Source organism: Curcuma longa, chromosome 11, assembly GCF_044706935.1.
Source record: "Curcuma longa cultivar G26 ecotype Majalengka, Jawa Barat chromosome 11, ITB_CL_G26_1.1, whole genome shotgun sequence".
Classification (NCBI taxonomy): Eukaryota; Viridiplantae; Streptophyta; class Magnoliopsida; order Zingiberales; family Zingiberaceae; genus Curcuma; species Curcuma longa.
This window is the reverse complement of record NC_133871.1, coordinates 32,896,717-32,910,735: the sequence shown is the minus strand read 5'-3', so window position 1 is coordinate 32,910,735 and position 14,019 is coordinate 32,896,717. Positions and strand designations below refer to the sequence as shown.

The 14,019-nt window shown below is 40.7% G+C and overlaps 2 pseudogenes; both read right to left on the bottom strand.

The window, feature by feature from the left end:
- Positions 1-6,431: 6,431 nt before the first annotated feature.
- LOC141837599 (cyclin-D2-1-like) lies at positions 6,432-10,692 on the bottom strand (annotated as a pseudogene).
- Positions 10,607-11,350, bottom strand: LOC141842242 (FCS-Like Zinc finger 17-like; annotated as a pseudogene).
- Between the last annotated feature and the right edge of the window lie 2,669 nt (positions 11,351-14,019).

Sequence of the window (14,019 nt, the reverse complement as noted above, 5' to 3'; positions counted from 1 at the left end):
AAATGGAATGAAAAAGGAAGACATAGAATCTGACTCGTTATTATTCCAACTTCCACATGCCTTGCGGCTTACTCAAGTCATCAACACAAAGCGCCCTCGTCTCAAGGGAGGTGTCCCTGTCGACGCTGGTTGTCCAAACACTCACTCACATGAACTCTCTCTCTCTCTCTCTCTCTCATTTTATATGGATGGTTGCTTATCTGTCCCTCCCAAAGTATATCAAACTTAACCCACTGGCTAGGGCAACCTAAGAGCTCGCACATGCACCTTCAAACCCTTGTGCCCCATGAACAGGCTTATCCATATGGGGCATGTATATATATATATATATATATATATATATATATATATATATTGAAGGTTATGCCCACTAATGATTGAGCACTGCGCACCAAACATCTAGACATTGATTGATAGGGAAGTGAAAGAGGCCGGTAGAGACAAGAGGATCGAAGGAAGTTAAACACAGGTCATCTCCGTTTTTAATTTCTTCCTTATAAGTTGCCACTTCTGTTTATAAGAAAGTTCAGAAACAGACAGTTGCATTTCAACGAAAGAGTTAGTTTCTACAGAAGATTAAGTTCAAGTTAATTTGCTCAAGCTATATATGATAAATTAATTGCTATCAAGAAAAGGAAAATATAGTTTGAAGTAGTTAAACAATTCAAGGTTTGTAGCTATACTGAAAAACTACACTGTAATATATAAAATAATCATTAACAGAGTTTTTTTTTTAAAAAAGTAATCACTGTACCAGCTTGTAGGAAACGTTCTTCGATCTTCATATTGTCCATTAATAGCCTCGTCAAAGTGAGTACAAACACGCAGCATGTATTATAAGTTGTGTTCTAGATTTATTTGATAGGTGAATCGGAGGGAAAGTCGTTTACCTCTAGATTAGTTAGGTAAATCTCGGACAATTGGATTATAAAAAAGTATAAAAAATGGAAGCATGTGCTATGATATTATCCAAACCCTAAAATGCTTATGATAATTGAGAAAAAACATCTCTACTTTAATGTAAAGAATAATACACAAAAATGATTAATTGCACCTAATCAAATTAAATGATAACACTTTGTAATTCTATTTAGAAATTATATAAAATAGGGGAGCTGCATGCTTTAAGATACGTGCATAACGTAACATCCACACGGAAGAATCAATTTTCTACATTTCATTTGGATCGTAGATGAAGGACTTTCACCCTATTTCATTTTTTTAGTTGACATCATATACCAGTCTCATGAAAATTTTTCATCGGTCATTTGGATAAATTAAGAAGTGCTCGTAGGGATGGCTCAGCAGTCCAACGTTCTTAGGTCAACCCATCCATAAGTGGCTCGGTCCTTAAATGCCTGAAAAATTGCATAGGCACTCTTGTCATTGCACTGTAGTCCCCGGGGCAACTTTTACCCTATTCTATTCCTTAATAAAGTTGAGCTTGGTTTGATTTACTAGTTTCCTAGGCAAAATTGAACCAAACTATTTCTTTATGTGAAAAAATCAGCTCAAAAACAAAACGGAACCAAAAGATCTTAGGTTTGATTTTGAATGGGTTCCTGTTAACCAAAAATTTATATTATTTAATTAATTAGTAGTTAGTCATTCTAATGATAAAAAACATATAACTCCAATATGTAAATTATATTTACATAACTATTATTAGTGTTATCTGCACATAAATCAAAATCGTACTGACTAAAAAAAAATAAATAAAAATAGACACCTATGTCTAAGTATCTAGACATGCACACTCCTTGATTTCTTAATGACTGTATATATATAATAACAAAAGGGACTAGTATGACTACAATGTCTAATTAAGTCGTCTGCTGTGGTGTCTGATCAGATGCCTAATTACAACTGTGCAAACAAATAGCTAGAGAAGAATTAATTAAGCATTAATTAATCACCCATGTTTGAAGGTAGAAGCTAGATTAAGAGAAGAGGTACAGTGGCACGTCGTAGTTAGCTAGCTAGCTAGTTTCTTGTCACTTATTGTTAATAATGAGACGAAGAAAATGGAGTTGGGGACTGTTGCAAGGTGTGTGTGCATGCATGTGCTTGCATGTGCAACCGTCCCGTTTTCAGTAACCCTAACAGCGAAGAAGACAACACCACCATCACCACCACCTCTCCTTCCTCATGGCAATGGGGCTCTTTAATTAATTCTCTGATTGCCAACTCGATCCCTCTTTTGTTTACTTGCAAAGGCATGGTGCACTACTTGCCCACCTACTTCCTTCTTCAGCAGTCATCCCACCACTGCCCATGTTCCTCTTCTAATTATATTTTGATGGTCCCAATCCCACTTAATTCACAGCTTGCACAGACCCAGCTATATATATATACGATCGATGAGTGTATATATATACACTTGTACTGATTATAGTCCAACCCTAATCACTGTAAATTATTCACTCTAATTTGACTCAATTTAACAATATCTTAATTCGATGAACGAGCTTGAGTTTATGTTATAAATCCATCATGGTCCTTAATTCTAGTGTATGATTTGATAAAGAGTTAAAGACATCTATATATCAATTGTTTATGAAAAAGTAGATTGTAGCTCAAGGACACTTTGTCATGTTAAAAAAAAAGATGAAACACTTAATAAAAATGTAATACTTGAAAGTAGATGATGAAGAATATTAGTTACAAAGACACTTAATTTGAATAACTCAATAGATCAATCATCCTTTGCTTGAATACATGAAGAAATTAAGAGTAGTAACGAGACCCCCTTTAGATGACCCGACATTAAACAATTCTCCACTTGAGTGATGGAAATCCTCTAGCTAGCTATAAAGATGTTTAAAGGCACATATATACTAGTTATGATCTACTTCATGCAGCATTTACATGTGACAAGTACAAGAAAGAAAAGAGGGTAAATGAGTCGTACAAATTTTCAAATAATATTATTATGATAAAAAAAAAACAGAGGTTGGAAATTGATAACTGAAAAAAATAAATCGATATCACTTGTGTATATCGATCGATCGATCGAAGGAAAGACAGCGTTCCATGAACAGATCTTCGTGGATTACGATGAAACCGCCTGCATGCACATGCAGCGGAAGGTCGTAAATCTTGGAATGCCCCCGTACGATATACACCATAAATATATGAAAGAAAGCGAGCACAAACAGTAACAAAATCGATGGAGATGGATCACGTTCCTCGGTGGGGCCCACGCGGTATCCAACGCCCGAGCTGTTGGACACGTGGGCCAAACATGAGATCCCACGTGCTCGTGTTCCCGCTACACGTATGCTGCTTTTGGAATTCCCTACCTTCCCCGCCCATCCAGTTGGCTCACATGCCCTTTCAATTCACCCTCTCTCTCTCTCTCTCTCTCTTCGTCTTCTTCTTCTTCTATATATCCTCTTCCCATTCCCTCAGTTCCTCTCTGCATACATTCGTCTCCTCCTATTTCCTCTACTTTGTTAATTCATGGAGGAGGAGAAGAAAGCATTGCATCTGGTAAAGCGGTCATGGCGGAGGGAAGGCCGGCGGCAGTCGGCAGCGGTGCGAAGGAAGGTGAGGAGGCTGCAGAGGCTGGTGCCGGGCGGGAGGGAGTTGCAGCCGGAGCAGCTCTTCTTGCAGACGGCGCAGTACATACACCGATTGAGGCTGCAAGTGGATGTCCTCAGAGCTCTCTCCAATTTGGACCCACCATCGCCATGATCAATCAGTTGATTTATAATTATATTATTCGTTTCAATAATATTCTCTAGCTATATGGATCGTGATCTTTTTTTAGATCTACGTCTGGACTCTGGATGGGTTTGATTTTTCAATTTTTTCTTTCTTTGATTTTTCAGTTTTTCGATTGATTTGTTTGTGTATAGTTAAGCATATGCAGACAGCGAGTTGGCGAATGCTGTGTACTAGATAAAATTTGGATATAGAGATTTATATCTGATGTGTGGAAGGAACTCTAAGCTAGCGGGTAAAATAAAGATTAATTAAAAAAAGATATAAATACGATGGGAGGCACAAAAGGAGAGGGACGGATGACGAAGCGGTTGTGATGAGAGATGGAAGGAAATCCTAATTTCGTCACTCACGACGAAAAGGAGCATGAATTCTTTCTTTCTTTCTTAATTTCTTTTTGTTTTTATTAAGTCAAATCTCCTGAATTTTTAAATCGCATTATCTAACTCTTCTAATGTATCTTGTCTTATCTTCGATCGCATCTTCATTTAGTTACATATCTTCATTTAGAAAAAAATAAAACAAAATATTACTAGAATCCGATCTCGTGAAACCAAAAATAGAAATCAATAATACTGTTATTATAGCTTAATTAGACAACCTGTGATAGATATACCTCTCTTATATATATATATCAAGAGCAACAGAATTGAACGCTAGATATCAAATCTAACTTTTATATATCAGAGGTAAAAGACTTCATATCTAGTATGACATTCATTCAAAAATAATAATAATGTTGACTGAAATGTGTTCTTTTAATTAAACACATGAAAGTTTCTTGTTTAATATTCGACATCCACTAAATGACAATATAAAGCTTCTTAAAGTTGTAGACCCAGACAAGACTAAAGACTCCATATTTGTGAATTTTGCTTCACATTATGTTAAATTGGAGTGGAAGACCATCAATGGCGAGTACGTGTGAAGGAACTTCAACTCATCATTTTTTTGAGCCAATTATGAGTATAGGATGCTTGTCAATGGACCCAAACGGGGGTTTGTGTGTGACAAGCATCCAATGGAATATTATTCTTATTAATTTTCTTTTTTCCCTATTTCATTACAACACACAATTGAAAAATCTATGTGTAAGCCCACAATTAAAGTCAACAAAGATCAAGGAAGTTGTACTTCCTTGATCAATCAAACTTTGATGATACAAAGTATAATTCAGAAAATGTCTACTGTCTTGCAGAATATAGTATGAAGTTATAGGGTATCAATGGATGATGATCACTTTTGCTGATCCCCCATCTTTCCCACAGCCTTCAAAGTTTCTTTTTCATTTGTGGATAATGATGGCAGAAACTAAAAAAGGAAAAGTGTTAATTATGAAAGGAGGATCATGCGCTACACAACTAGATGGAGGTTTCTGATGATTGAACAGAAGACTTAATTGTCTGAATTTATTCAATGTAGTAATATAGTAGTAGTAATAGGTAGAGGAATTTAAAAGCAAAAACAAAAAAAAAATGATGGATAAGATGACATGCATCTTTCCAGCTCATTCAAACCCCAGAAGCCTCTGACAATGCTGGGCAAATCATTCTGATTCCATAGCTCCCATAGTCTGTGAGAAAATTGTCTGATGGAATCAATTTTCAGGAATGTTTTTGTAATCCAGAACTTGCTACCCGATAGAAGGGATTTCATGTTTGGCAAGCAAGTTTGATGCATTCTGAATGAGAAGGGCATCTTGGTTTCTACTGCTTTCCAATGCGCTAGAAAGAACATCATGTCCACATATTCTGTAATGATGCTGATCTTCGACTCCAGTATGCATACATCCTGTTGCCTCCACCTACAGGAGCACCATGAAGTAGACAGTTCTTCCATCCAAACGAGCACGGGCCCCAAAAGCTAGAGCACCTTTTGAGAAAGAAAGCTGGTAAAGACGTGATACTCCACGCACCACACTTCAACTTTTGAGTGAAGTGAAGGGTCATAGGATTTTGAGCTTATTCATAGGATTCCTCACTTGGAGAAAGGCGAGCGGTGGGAAATGGTGCACGATGAGAAAGCAGTCTCTGGCTCTGCACTTGCGCAAAGGAAAAGCATTTGCATGTATTGGGTGCTCCATTCTGTCAACCACACTAAGTGTGTGAAGGTTTGGAGCTGCAGCAGAAATACATCCTGTATATGAATGTTCTTCAAATAGCAATATTGGGACACAAGATTTAAGAAAGACCTCTTGATTCTTGGGGTTCTATGGATCATTTACTTTACTATGCACCGATGTGGTCGAGGCCAAAGCAAAGGGAGTAAAGCTGCTCTCTGCTTTTAGATACTCGTGCTGCTTAAGCTACCGAAGATTACGCCTGCATGCATCGTTTGCTAAATGTTGCCATCGCACACCAATCTTGACCACTGCTGCAAATTATTGAGCCATGACATACATGTCTTTTTCGTGTCCCTGAATTGGCCAAAAAAAGAGTCAATACTGCTGCTCCTTCTCAAGCCGTGCATTTACTTTTGGATGTCCCATGGATGGAGACATTGTTTGGATTCCATCTTTTACTCCATAAATTTTTGTAATGGATCATAAAAGTTGTCAACCAACTCAATCAACAAGTGGAAATCTTCATCTGATCCGGTGGAAGTTGTTGTCAGTCCAACCATGCAATCGACACTGAAAGCCTCATTTGAATATATCCAGTTCAATTGTAATCACACAGAAATTTGTATCCAAAGAGAGCGAGTAAGAGATGCATTTGCCTTTTATTGAATAAGAATACCACATCATTTTCCAGGTTGACATATGCATGTTTCAACAATTCATGCATGCATGATGCTTACAATCACACTGTAAGAACAAGTATCAAAGAAAAACAGAACCTTCAATCACGTCTCCATTATACACATTACAACATACTGTAAATTTGATGGCATCCTTTAGCACATCTTCAACATCAACTTCTTATATGCCTCTGTCAATCCTATGCACCAAGATGCTGCGGTTTCAGCATTAGTGAAATCCAGACCCATAATCTCATCAGTTGCATGGATTATGGCAGCAGCAGCAAGTGATGATGGGCAGTGACTCAGGAACCTTATATCTGTTACATCACATCTTTCAAACAAACAAAGAGATTCTTATCATTCATACTCAAATGAGATTAATTACGTAATCTTTCAACGTTGCAAGTGTAATTTCAGTGGCTAATGCAACCAAATATTGGGCATATTTTCCTATTGGGTCGATCTTATGAACAAAGAAGTCAATGAAAGTGAAAGGAGTCACAGATCGGAGCCTCCAATTTAATGCAGTCAGCACAAGAAGCTCCATTCTGAGAATTGCTCGAGGCTCAAAAATGAACTTTGCACCCTCAACCTAAGCATATTGAAAGAAGTGCAGATTTAAATTGATGATCAAGTACTTATAAAGGTAAAATACATTGCAATGAGTCAGAGTTTGAACCTGATTACCTACCTGCAAGTCTAATAGAGATGGAAGAAATGTTTCATCCATCTTTGCAGCTAGAGACAAGCATGACACTGACAAAAGTTGCAACGCCCATTCATTTTGCTGCAAAAGTAGAATCATCATATGTGAGATTAATTATCCACACATATCTCCAAAGGGAACCAACAACATAGAGTTCCATGATAGTAGTAGCAGAAAGACTGTTATGAAATCCTAATCTCCATCATCTCCTATAGTCCTTTATATATCTTCTTCATCTCATTTTTCAATGATCCCCTTCAATCTATCAAAACTTGAAGTACATAAAAGGGGAAAAAGGACATACAAATCAAAGACAAAACATGAACATTAGTTTCCTGGTCTCTTCCATCCACTCCATGAGCCAAAAAAATCCTCTTTGGTTTGCTTCCACATAAAAGCACCGTCAAATTTTTCTGAGTAAAAGAATCCTATTTATAAGTGTAGCACAAGCGAAATTCCTTATGATTCTAAAATATCTCGCTGTATCTGATTGCTTATTCTTTTAATCACATAAAGCCATCAAACACTTGAGCATTCATTGTTAAATTTATGCGGGCTACAAAGCTCTGAACTTTAATCTTAAAAGTCGACTCACCGGTAGACGATGAGAAGAGAGGAAACGATCCATGTAGTTTACGGCGAGATGCGCCGTCTGTGGATGGAAGCGGTAGTATGCATGCACCTGAAAAAGCAAGCATAGCCAGGAGCGGTGAGGCGATCCGGCTCAATCTAGAAAGCAACCGCTGTGCCAAACTATCACGCGCAGAGGTAAACACGAGGGAACCTTGAGGATCCAGGCGACGGCTTCTTGGCAGGCGGCCAAGTCGAGCGAGTTGGACTACTGGAAGCGGTCGGGGTAGTCGCTTCCAGGCGTAGTCGGCGACGCCCTCGATGAACCCGGCGACAGACTCGTCCGAGTCGTCGAGAAACTCGGCAGGGGGCAACGCAGCGGCGAGCTCAGTGGCGTCCTCGCTGTAGAGCAGGTCGCAGCAGGTGACCCGGGGGGGGGGGGGGGGGGGGGGGGGGGGGGGGGGGGGGGGTGGTCTGGAAGAGCGACCGGCATGCACACTGTTCCGGCCATACCGTAGATGTTCAAGCCAATGTGTGAGACCTCCTGGATTCGGCTAGGGAGACGGGGATCTGAAACACATTTAAAAAAGATTGGACGATCAATTTGATGCTCAAATTAGGACTCTATGAAAATGATTAAATGTAATTTGATGCTCAAATTAGGACTATGAAAATGATTAAATGTAAACAGGCAAGAAGCTGTATTAGCAAAATTTTCATAATAGAACTTGGAATAAAATTATATATTAGGTTTTTTAGAACTTGCCTGGAGGATTTCCATATCGGATGGAATGACACCATATAGAAACCTTTGAGGGGATTAAATTTGACCGTCATTTTCTTTGGTCTTATGTGCAAAATAAGAGGTATCTGAGAGGACCAAGTCTCGATAATCTCATAATCGGTTGTTCATTCTTAAACTATCGCATGTCTACGAGAATATTTATGTTCCCCCTTAGTAGGCCTATATAAGACAATGATTCACATAAGATGTAAAAGCGTAGCTTAAGGACTGAGCTAACTAAGGTAGTGTGACCGAGACAAGACTTAGAGGCCGAGATGGCCGAGATGAGATTCATTAACTGAGAGAGGACTAATCGAGACGGCTGAGACAAGGATAGTCAAACAAGATTGGCTGAGAGGAGACTCAGGACCGAGACGAGATGATTGAGACAAAGCTAGCCGAAGACGAAACTCAAGACTGAGATGAGACTCAAAACCGAGACGAGATGATAGAGACAAAACTAGCCAAGACGAAACTCAAGACTAAGATGAGACTCAGGACCGAGACACTCGAGACGAGATAATCGAGACAAAACTAGCCGAGATAAAACTCAAGACCGAGACGAGATAGTTTTAAAATCAAGGTAGGTCCGAGATTGAGACTGCTTTCGAGGCCCAAATGAGGTTAAGGACTAAATCCATGTGGAGATCAAGGTGTGGTCTGAGTCGGAGGCGACATCTATTCCATCTCGGCTGAATCAGTTTTTTCGGATTCATGTTGATTAGTTTTATCAGTTTAACATGAACCTTGACCCTTGCTTAATTATTGATTTTTATCTTAAAGGGAGTCACTGTAATAGGCACCTCATGGCTCCGCCATCTTGGTAGGGCATCACAATCCCACAGGGAAAGAAGAGGAAGAGCGCGTAGGAGGGAAAGAAAGAGGAAGGTGGTGAAGAGAGTGAGGGAACGGTAGATTTTGTTTGTCGGTGTATAAAATGGCAAGGGATGAAGTCACGTTGTCTCCTAAACCACGTCGCCCCCTCAAAAATATTATAAATTAAATATAGATTTTTTTTTTTAAAAAATACTTTTATTTTTTTAAATTTTAAACTAATTTAATTATTTAAGTATATAGACAATCCAAACTAATTTTTAGATCCCTTTTAAAACATAAAATGTAAAAAAAAAAGATTAAAAAATTATTTAATGCAGATATGCTATAAATTAAACCGATTACTCAAATTTAAAATAAAAACTCATAAAAAATTAATCATAAATTTTAATTATATTTTATCGTTATAATAAATTATAATTTCTTTGGTTTCCTTTTTATATAACTTTACACATTATGTTCATATTTATTCAGTTAAATTTAAAATATTTAAATTAAATAATAAAATTTTATTAAAAAAATTCCATTATAGATATATAATGTGATTTAAAAGGAAAGCTTCAGTTCACACATCCAAAAGCCTAAATCCGTAAAATGGTCCGAATGGCTAGACAAACACAAACCCCCAAAACCATCCTCAATCCGGCAAGAGGTCAGGTTGGGTTCGACAAAAGGTTTGGTTAGGGTTCGATCCGACAAGAGGACTCCAACGGCGGAATTAGATTTGAAATCACATATTCTCGGGGCATAACTGAGTTGATTATGACGGAGTAGATTTGCAGAAGAGGACAATGATTCGAATCTCGATGAAGTCGAGCAATACCTTCATCTGTTGTCTGTGACAAATTCTACATTTTCTCCTCACACGAATGATCAAAATAGTTGTGAGACATCGAGGTCTCATGACAAATTCCCCGAACTTTATACCGTTATAAAAAGAATTCCAATTTAAAATCATGATAAAAAAAAAGTAATTTATACGTTACTTCTCAAGAGGATTAGAAAATTAAATATTATAGGACAACTATTATTTGCCTTGATTACATTTAAAATAATAAAAAAGCCAATACAGTATACATTAATTTCTTCGTCGCTCTACACTTTAATTTTCATTTCAACAGACAGAAAAATGCAGATTTCTTTTCATTAATTGCGTGGATGAAGCAGGAACACGGCCGTATAATCTCGATCAGGGTTTGTACTATTTTTTTCACCTGAAACTTCTGATCGAGGTGGAGCCAGCATTTGATGCATATGCTTGATCTGATATATCACAGTTTCGGAAAGAAGAACGATGCAATTCGATCGTTTTTCTCTTCAACTCCTCCATGAAAACGAAGGCATTTCTCCTGTAAATATCAAGAAGAAGGGGAAAAAGAACCCTGGTTGCTCAAACCGCTAGCTGCCGATCGATCTCCTTCTATTTAGATCTGATTCGGAGATCTTGTTCGGTGTTAATTTCAAGATGCCGTCGATGACGACGACGAGGACGATGAGCTTTCACTCTATCTCTCGCAGTCACCTCCAGCTCTCTTCGTTCATCCAGTAGAATTTGGCGAGAACGGCATTCGTCACTGCAAAATCCCTGGTCTCCCCTGCAGCGATCGAGATGGCAAATTAGGAACGAACTGCAGATTCTTCGAAATTCTAATTTTAAAGCTTCAAAAAGTGCATTATCATTTAGTACCTGTACATGTAAACATCCTTGCACGGGTCGAGCTCCCTCCTGCACAGGCAGCATGACTTGAGAAATCCCAACTCAGGAGGCAGCCGTATCAGCATGCTCGTAATCGACACCGCAGATTTGGCTTCCTCCCAGTTGCGTATGACGATCCGAAGGCCTTCGAGGCCCTCCGCCGACGCCCGGTCCGCGCGCTCGGGCACTCTGATGCTCACTATCTTCTTGCTGGCCTCACCGCCTTCATCGCCGAGGTAGAAGATGCTCCTATCCATCGTTGGCATCTTCAGAACCAGAAGAGGCTGGAGAAGATTTGAGGCGATGGAATGGATCCGTGGTCGATGGGCACTTATAAATTAAGCCCTGAGGTCCCCAGCACAATTCGCCACTTCTTTCACATGCTAGAATTCATAAGGGGAGCCTTTGTTTTTTCTTCTTTCGAATCTGTCACTTAGATTTACCTTTTTTTTTTCTTCCTTTCTGCAATCTGCGAACTGGAAACACGCCACGCAGGGCGTAATTCGATTGTTAAAAACTCAAATCTAAGGAATATTTACTAAAAACTCATGTGCTCTGCCTTTTGCTTTGCTTTAAAAAATCCAAGCAATAAAAAATTGATTTGCGTTTCTGCAGCATGCAGTTCCTGAATAAACAATGCACTCGATTGGCCGTCTGTGCTATAAATTCAATCGCCATCATGCGTGGAACGCGTGTTGTCTGTCGGAGGACGGCCACTCCTCCGCGGGAAAGATTTGTTTATTAATTCTGTCGCATCATTGCTTATCACTGGTCGATAACAGTGATTATTATATTAATAGTACATCATTTTTGTTTGGAAGCCCAATTAAAGTCCAATTTGCAGCTTAATTCAAAGATATAATAGTCCTTTAATTACACCAACTCGTCGACATACTTCTCATTATCAGATTAAAGATTGAAGACTAGTTAAAAATGGCGAGCAAAGAGCACATATTTCTTCTTCTTCTTCTTGTCCCTTCTCAGCAGCTCTGCCTCATTGAGCAAGCCACGGCCTGTGCCCAATGCCTCAGTCTCGTTTTCACGTACTGTGGATTGTCCCCTGTTGCAAAACGAGTTCATCAATGCCATTGAAAACCGCGAGCAATATAATGCATGGCAGTTCGATGCTGTTCGATCGGTATGTGTACCTGGACTGCAAATCTGCCACGCATATGAAGCGACTGCCGCCGCCGCCGCGGTCTGTGTTCGAGCGTTCGGCCCCTGCAGGCTCGGCGTGGCACTGGGAGAGGTGGCGCTCGGAGTCGACTCCGAGCTCGTCGGCGGAATCAGCTTCTTGTCAGAGATCTGGCGGTTGACGGCGAAGTAGAGATTGAGGGCCGGCAGCGTGTCGCGCAGATCGTTGCCGCCTTCCTCCTCCACGAATCCAAACCCGAGCTCGATCGACCCCCTCAGCTCGTCCATGTCCTCGTCGGTCAGAATCTTCGGCCCAGTTATTCCCCTGTTCTCGCCGCCCTCCACCGCCTCCTTCTTCTCTGCTTCCACCCCGACGCGCCGCTGCCTCTCCAGAATCTGCCGCCGCCGCTTCTCCCACTTGGCCTCCATCTTAGTTTCCCGCAGCGAAGTCTGCTTCGACAGCGTCCGCCGCTCGTTGTTGCAGCTCTCCGTTCGGCCGGCCTCACCCGCCAGGAACCTCTCCTTCGCCGACGAGGCGGAGGAGTAAATGTTGAGCTGTCCGCACGCGACCTCGTTGGCCTTCACGGCCAGGAAGTTCTCCGGATAGCACATTTTACGGCGGCCTGTGTGGGACGAGGTCGAGGAGACGTACGGCGGAGAAGCACGACGAGGACTTCTCCGCTGCGACGGAGGCGGTATGATTATGAAGCGAGGGAGAGTCGATCGCCGGAGGATTTAAACAAACGCACAGTGCGCGATCTGCAATGCCCACCGCAGCTATTTGTTCGTCGCCTATTTCTCGGTCTTCTCCTCCTTCACCGTCCGACTATTTCCCGCTCGTCGCCTATTTTTACACGTGGACGCACGGAGGAACTCCTGGATCCGAATCTACAATATGCACCTCCTAATTTAGAAAATTTTGAATTGAAATAAACTACTTTTTGTTTTAAAAGGTCAGATTTTGAAAACAAGAATTTTTGTTGGGTTTTTCCTAGATTTTTTCCATATTTGATGTTACACTGTAGGAGACATCAAATCATGTGTTTTTGTTTTCCTCATTATTTTCACAATTTAAACGACGAGGCGTTTAATTTAGAAGCCCCATGCAAGATACTGGCCAATTAAAGCGCCCATAATGGAAGGCAACATATTTCCACCCGAATAATTACCTGACCCGGCTACCCACCTACCAACTCGAAGAAAACAAATAGCTGACTTAACCGTTTGGCCAATCAGAATCCAGGGCACGCAGGGGCGTCGGGTACAATTTTGGGGGCGCTTAATTAGCCTCACGTGTTTGACGGCTTGAGAGGTCGCCGTGGTCTCCGATCGGACCTTATATCGGCGGTGGGCGAATGCCCAGAAAAGGAAAAAAAAAGTGAGTGAATTTGAGGTTTAAGAAGTTGTTGATCGGAGACTTCGTCCGAGCTTAGTTCGGGTTGGTTGGTTGATTTGGAAAGAGGGAGGAGGCGAGTGCAGCACGAATCGGAGAGGGAGAAGGCTATGAAGCTCGCCGCGCGCGTCTGCATTATTTTCTCGAATTCCAAGCGAGGGATCGGTGAGCGAGGCGCTTCGATTCTGGCGGCTGCGGTTTGAATTCAAGCTGCTCTTCGGATCGTCGATTGGCGGTTGGTGGTTTCTTCAGCAAACGACCGTCCGGGGATTTGTTTGTTTCCCCCTTTGACTGCTGCTGCGGGAGTGCGCTCGCTAACTGCTGCGCCGGCGGGCGGCATACGACAACTGGCGACCGCGGTCTCGTTCGGGTACAGTTTTCTTATACTTCTGGAGGTCTGTCGGGTTTAATTGTTCTTGTTAGGTCTCCTTTGT